This window comes from Hoplias malabaricus, chromosome X1 (assembly GCF_029633855.1).
Source record: "Hoplias malabaricus isolate fHopMal1 chromosome X1, fHopMal1.hap1, whole genome shotgun sequence".
Lineage (NCBI taxonomy): Eukaryota > Metazoa > Chordata > Actinopteri > Characiformes > Erythrinidae > Hoplias > Hoplias malabaricus.
In genome coordinates this window covers 4,332,368-4,340,317 of record NC_089818.1, presented here as the reverse complement: position 1 = coordinate 4,340,317, position 7,950 = coordinate 4,332,368, and positions in this window count along the sequence as shown.

Sequence of the window (7,950 nt, the reverse complement as noted above, 5' to 3'; positions counted from 1 at the left end):
TTGGGCTTGATGTGTGACAAGATTCAAGGGGTTCCACACTTCAGTACTCAAACACAGGCTGACAGTGAACATCCCTGACCGACAGACATCTTGTCAAACATCAATCTCAAACATGCACACAAAGACATAATAATGCCCCCCAGTGCAACCCAAAATCAAAAAGCCCCAATAAAAAGAAAAGCCCAGAATAAATCCCAGAAATAAAGCCCAGAAATGAAATTCACAGAAAATGTGGAGCTGCCCGACGTGCTGGGAGCTCCCCCATGTTCGACTAGTCTTTGGCCACTTGTGCAGTCCATAACAGTGTGTATTTAACAGTGGCATTTTGTATTTTTCACAAAAGATCAATGTAAAAAATGTAACTGTTGTCTGTTATATGAATATTATGGAATATTTACAGTATGAAGACAGTGCAAGTGAAGATTACAGAAACTGAATTCAAACTTTTTAGACTGTACACTGCACAATTTTACAGTCATAGTTTGGCTGTTTTTTCCACCAGTGACTTTTAAATGACTTGACCAGTTGAAACTGTTGAGGGCCCTGCATCTGCGGCTGAAACATGACCCGACCGGAGGCTAATCGCTTCACTGTGTGCAACATTAGTCGATGAACTGAAGAGATAATCCCATTATCCATTACTCATCCTCCCATATTTAACCTGTTAGTATGCTAATCCAAGCTGTTAAAGACTCTGTGGAAGTATTATTTATGCACCCATTAGTCCGACATGGGGACCAGTGGAAAACAGTGGCACGTCATTTGTAAAGTAGAGTATTCCTGGCTGCCAAGAGTGGAGTCTCTCTCTCCATTGCTAGACCTCAATTAAACAGAACAAGAAAATAAAGAAAAAAAAAAAAAAAAGGAAAAAAAAAACATAAATGGAAGGGGTTTGCACTGGAATACGAATGCATTAAGTATCAGAAAGCTTTTGCCTGATGCTCAGGAGAACCTAATCACACACTTACAGCGCCAAGGTTACTAAGCAACCAATGGAAGAAAACAATCCACTGCCCATGGCATTTATACATGGCATTAATGTTGTCTTGGACATATACGTGTTTTGAATTTGAAGTTGCGCAGTCTGTCATGCAGAGGGGTTATTTTCTTCTTGTATGTTCGGAGGGAGTGAAATACAAAGCAAATTACAATGGAAATTACATTTTAGGTTTTTAAAGGACACTCATTAGGAACAGGGTGGGGGGGGGTGATGAAACATCTTTGTTTATTAATACTCTAATCAGTTCTGCTTATGGTTGCTCTCGGCTAATGTTCAGCTCATGGAAGCAGAATGCTGGTGCTCCAGACTCAGGTCAATAGCGTGTTTGCTTTGTAATGGAATCGGGAAGTGAATGTCACTGCTCTTAACACACAGCTATTGTGTAACTGCCATCGTGACAAACTCTTATGAACCAGCCGTGGCTGAAAAGTTAAAGGAGAGGGAGAGGGAGTGGAGGGGCACTGGTTTGTTCTGCTGGACTGACAGGATAAATTAGGGTGGGGGTGGGGACAGTGATCTCTCCTCCCTCAACATTCACAGCTGAATTATTTTTGGGCATGACAGCCAACGCCACATTGCATCTTATATACAGGGGTTAGACTATGAAAGTGAAACACCTGTGATTTTAGTGTGGGAGGTGTCATGGCTAAACTGGAGCAGCCTGGTGGACAATCTTCATTAACTGCACATTGCACCAGTAAGACCATGTGCATCCAATGGTTCAAACATTGTGTCCTGAAGGCGGTGCCGTGTATCAGGACGACAATGCACCAATACACACAGCGAGACTGGTGGAAGACTGGTTTGATGAACATGAAAGTGAAGTTGAACATCTCCCATGGCCTGCACAGTCACCAGATCTAAATATTATTGAGCCACTTTGGGGTGTTTTGGAGGAGCGAGTCAGGAAACGTTTTCCTCCACCAGCATCATGTAGAGACCTGGCCACTATCCTGCAAGAAGAATGGCTTCAAATCCCTCTGACCACTGTGCAGGACTTGTGTATGTCATTCCCAAGACGAACTGACGCTGTATCGGCCGCAAAAGGAGGCCCTACACCATACTAATAAATTATTGTGGTCTAAAACCAGGTGTTTCAGTTTTATTGTCCAATCCCTGTATATATAGTGGGTCATTTATCAGTTTTTAATATTTGTAGTTTGTATTAATTCATTGATAAAAATTACAAAACATTTTGCCATAGTTCACATCTTCAAACCTATATTTTTATTTAGTTCTTGTCTAGCTTTCTTTGTGAAAAACAAGTAGTTTGTGAATATTTTTCAACATAGTTTTCATTAACAAAATTACACTGCTATCTATCCCTCTATCTGAAATTGTCACACAATGGAACACTCTTAAAAATAAAGGTGCTACAAAAGGATCTGTGAGCGATGCCTTAGACGAAGCACTATTGGTTCCCTAAATAACCATTTTTGTTGATATGTTTAAATAATTAAAAAACCTTAAGATTGAGTGATTTGTATTTAAACCTTTGAAAGGTTTTTCACATAAGCCTTTCTTAAACAAACATGGTTCTTTATGGAACCCAAAGTGGTTGTTTTATGACAATGCTCAAAGAAACCTTTGTAGCACCTTTATTTTTAAGAGACTAAGAGGGCATTTATTGGACATACATTCAGAAATAACAAACACTTTTATGTGCCTGTGGAAGAATTACAGAAACAGAGCTGTAATCTGTTTGTGAGAATGTTACACAAACACAACACACTGCAGTTTCCAATATTTTGGAGCTTACTTTAGGTTTAAAATTAAGTTTAGGGTTATGTTTAGGATTAAGGATAAGGTTTGGTTAACGTTTAGGGTTAAGTTGTTAGTGATAGTGTGAAACAAACAAGAATCACTGCAATTTCTAACCTTCTGTAGCTTAGATTTTGGTTTACATTTAGGGTTAGGGTTAGGGTTTGGGGTAGGGGTAGATTAATATGTAATGGTTGGGTTTAGGGTTTAGGGCTAGGGGCTGATTTTTCACGTTGAGTAGAAATTCATGTGAAACCTACATCAGATTTGACACTCACATTTTCATGTCCATAAAAAAACATCTTCTGAAAAAATAAGTAGGATCTGGACTCTCTTCAGAGTCCTAACCCCTAGCTTTTCCAGCATCAAGGTGAGAAAGCTCTAATTGGTGACCAAGTGTCTTTTGGACAGAGCTGGAGCCTCCAGAGACTTCAGACCTCCACTATGTGACCAGGAACACAAGACAAGTTTGAGTGGGAGATCCGTGTCCTGCTCCGGTCCACTGAGAACAGATGGGTCACCTTTGGCTCCACCAGCCTGTAAACAATGGAAGTGCTGTCAATCTCAATGAACATGGAAGCGATGGCCACAGCTGGTGGACAGCTTCTCATCTTCATGTAGCAATTGAGCCTCGCCATTTTCACCTGACACACTCCGCCAGCCATGATGGAATGATTAGAATTATGGCTCCTCTTTGACGTGCTTGTCAGGTGCCAGTCTCGAGCGTGTCTGGAAAACAAGGCCAGCAGATGAATTCACCTCCTCGTTTTGGGCATGAGAAAGTCTGGGAGGCTTTTTTGAACTCTACCTTCATCTATATTCCTTCAGTAACAATGAATCAATTTCTATGTAGCAACATCGAGGTTACATTCATTTTCCTATAAATCAAATGTAGAGTGGGTTTCCAGAACAATCTCATTTGTAAATGAAGCAAACCTCACATAGGGTCGCAACCCCTGGGCATTAAAGTGTATATAAACCCTCTTCAATTGAGTGGGGGAGTGTTTGAAAAATGCATGTTAGGGGGTGGAGTACAAGCGTACAAGGGGGCACAGGGCCTGTCAATTATTCATCACTCCAATTATCTTATGCTAAATATGGAGAGCTGTGGTTAACTAAGGCATGCAAAGGGAACAGTTTTGAGAATCTCTGGTTTAACGAAGGCCCACGTCCTCCTTCTTCAGTGCTGAACATGGAAAACACTGCATATCACAGGGACTTGGCTCTGACTGCAGGCAGAGTGTAGAAGCCAAGGAATAGCCAGGACTCATCACCACTCTGGTTTGCCCTTGCTGTAAACAACGGAACCAAGGAGGAACCTACAATAGAAATGTAACCGTAGCTAAAAATACACAATATTTGAATTAATTTGGGCTGCTATTTGTTTTTCCATTAGGCAAGTTTGGTCCCTTGTCTTTGAACCACATACTTTTTTGTACCTGCTTGTTCATGATTCAAAGATGAGTAAGGACTAAACATAAGGTGTAAATCTAGCAGAGTGCTGATTGGCCATAAACATTGTCAGTCACAACAAAATGCAGACATCCGGCATGAACTAGGCCTCTGTAAAACCTCCAAGCTACAGCAGAGATCATGTTTGTTTTTATCCGACACAATGGCTGCTCATAAAATCATGCCGTGGTCTTTTGAAGAGGTTCAAATACTCCTTGGATCAGTGGCTGATGAAAGAATCCAAGGAGAGCTGGACAGTGCAACAAGAATTTGTTGGTCACGGAACAAAAAAAAAAAAAAAAAAACATGCAAATATATATTAAGCAAACAATGCTTAAAGTTCTGCTGCAGTTGTTGTAGTTTCCAAAGCCCATTGTTCCTATTAGAGATGGTGTTTCTGAATGTCAATAACTACATTTCTGGGTGAGGGGAGCTAGTGGAAAATGAACCGGGTACCGGGTACCAAAACAAAAACCAATAAAAACAAGCTGAGCAGAGTGGTGTAGAGTAGGTACCATGCAGTGGAAAAAACTCAGTAATATTGTTAAGTATGAAGTATTTGTGTAATCCTTACATGTGGAGCATTTTATATATTATGTATATAGGATGTTTCCCAGCAGTCATCTAGCAACAATGTATTTGCCATTGCTCATAATGGAGCGTGCACATGTGTGTTAGGCTACTTATTTCATCATTTGTCTTTGTTTTTTTTGTTTTTTTTCCTGAGCAGCCAGTTGTTTGAAGAGATGAAACTGGAGAATAGTAGCATGTTAACTTTATGTCAACTCTAACTTTATTGCTACTGTACCTAGTAGCACAAATAAATTGTATTCAGTACTTCACCCCAAGCTGGGTTCAATCTGAATTTGGCAGTGGAACAACATCCATTCCCAAGTGACCTTAAGCTAGCACTGGCCTTAAGATAACTGCATGTGGACCTCATATTCCAAACTTCACTGCTGCAACATCCTCCACTCATGCATTAGCAGCTATTTAATAGATTTCCTTTGAAGAAATGAAAAAAGGGAACAAAGGAAGTGGGATAGAGCGTGAGAGAGAGAGATAGAGAGAGAGGAGGGAGGAAATCATATTTGTGGAAAATGGCCGTGGGCATGAAATGCTTCTGGCAAGTCACTTGTGCAGATCCTGTTTTCCTGGAAGGCCTTCCTGCAGACAGCATGGGTTTCATTCATCTGCCCATGCTCTATCTCTCTCTCACTCTCGCCTTTTTCTTTCCCCTCCAACCATCTGCAGAGTGCTACAAAACACAGCAGTTGATGCCACCGCCCGTGCTTCGGCGACTTTAGCCTCCCTGCTAAATTAAAACCATTAATTGGCTTCCTCCGTCATGTTACATCTCTAATCGACAACTCCACCGCTAGTTCGGCAAAAAAGACAAGCCCAAAATTATTCCCGTCATGCGACAACACCTCCGGCAATGACGGCAACAACAACCAAAAATAACACAGCGTCCAAAGTCGGGCACGTTAGCTTGCATAAACAGTCAATGATCTGAGTGAAGGTCATCTTGCCAGGACACGTGTGATCAATAATGCAGCAGCCATAAGTCATAAACCCGAAGAAAGTGGCGTCTGGCATCGCACAGATCCATCAAAGCCGACCAGCCTGAGACACGGAGTTTATCGAACTCATAAAAATAGTCGAATTGTTTTCAAGTGATTTATTCAAGAATCCAGCAGCAGTAGTCGGATCAATCACTCATAAATGCCTTAATAAAATCTTATCTTGTGAAGCTGCTGAGTAAAAAATATATAAATATATAAAAATATTAATGTGACAATAAAATAACACCATCCTTGGAGCTTTCACTAATCTGGATTAAGCATCAGCACTTTATTAACATCTCATATCACTCCATTTTCTCAAGGCTTGGAGTTTGATGGTGTTGCAGCATCATGTTTGATCATAATTCAAATTCCTAGCATGAGCTATACAGTGTATCTAATAACTGAGTAATTACACCATAACAACAAGTGTAAGAACAGGGAAAGTAGAGGCATATTCACAGTTCTAGATGCACTACAGTAGAGCAGCTAATTTAAAAACACATACCTCAATATACGCTTGTGTAAGTCAAAGAGCACACTTGATACACTGTTAGACATTTACAATTGTTGCATGAATCATTACTATGTTAGTACACCATTATTAGAGACAATTAACTTGAAGTGGGACGAGAGTTTCATTATGAACCCTTGAGTTGAAGATCCTGGGATACCTCCCAGTTCCTCCTGGATGGAATGTCCATTTTGGCCATTGTGAAGGCCAAAGCCATCTGTTGCTCAAGTGTTCATAATTTCCTCACCAGGCCCGTCATCTGGAGCTCCAGGCTTGATTGGACAATTCTGAATCTCACAGCGAGGCAGCAGGATGTCCCTGCACCTGGGCTCCTTCTGCAAACACACAATTACAGTTCCAATCAGCGGGGAGATGGCAGCCTGGTGGGGGATCCATTGTGGCGTGAGGGTTTTGTCTCATGTTTTTAGACGTTTTATGATTGAGGTTCTCTGTGGAGATGTCATATTTAAAGATCCTGCCGAAATATCATGGAAATAGCTTCATGAATATCAATCGTGTCACATGGAGATTGTTTGGGATGGAGCTGGATCCAACCACACTGATCCACTTGTAAATGCTTGGATCAGGAATGTGAGCTGGATACAATCAAAAGTCTTGCTTCCAATAATTGTTAGAAATAAGCAGATTACTAATCCAAGAGTAAGCCATTAGAGGCTGCGTGTTACAGTGACTTTTCATACAATGCATAGCTTAAGTGTATGGGTGGGGGGGGGGTGATAAAGGGGTGTGCAGAGGGTGATGCCTTCCTAGCATGGAAAACAAGCTTTAATTCCCATATCCTACCCCTAACATAACAGTGTAAAATACTTGTGAATGGGTAAAGGTTGGAATTACAAAACCTGAACCCCTCTGTGGTTGTGAACACACACTAGTCACACACAGCTGGAGCAGTGGGCAGCCAGTTCAGTACACAGATAGCAGATTGGGGTAAGGTGCTTTGCTCAAGGGCATTTTAGATATGGATGTTGAGGGGGGACAAAGCACTGTTTTATCACTCATGCTCTTATTTATTTATTTTTTTCCTGGCAGTCCTGGGAGTTAAAGAAGTGACTTTTTTAGCCCCAAGCTTGCTTCTCTAACCTTTAGGCAATGCTGCCCCTCAGTCTATGAATGATTACATAGAACTATCTGTGCTTGTTGACCTTGTTGGTGAAGTGGTTAATATTATTTTATTAAACATACAAAAAATACAATGCAGTAATGACATCTTTTCATTTGACTTTTCTAAAAACATTAGTTCCCCAAAAATAGGTCTAGCTTTGAGCATGAAATTTCACCACGTGGTAGCACTTAAAATAACAAAATATAAAGAGCAGAAGTAAAAAACTAAAATAAGCAACAGACAGTGGAGTAGATTAAAAAAAAAAAAAAGATAAAAGACATTAACAATAAATGAAACACCAATAATTCATAGTCATTTTATGATCACTGAACTCCTGTCCACTGGTGGTGCTGTTTCTCTAAATCTACAGTGAAGAAGATCTGAAGAAGAGCTACAGATATAGCTCTGTCTTTGAGAGAGTTACACAACCACACACTGCCGTCTGGAAATGGGTTTATGGTGAGGTTTCGGTTTAAGGTTTAGAGTTAGGGGATGTTTTAAGGGTGATGCTGAATACTGGGTTGCCAGAAATTGT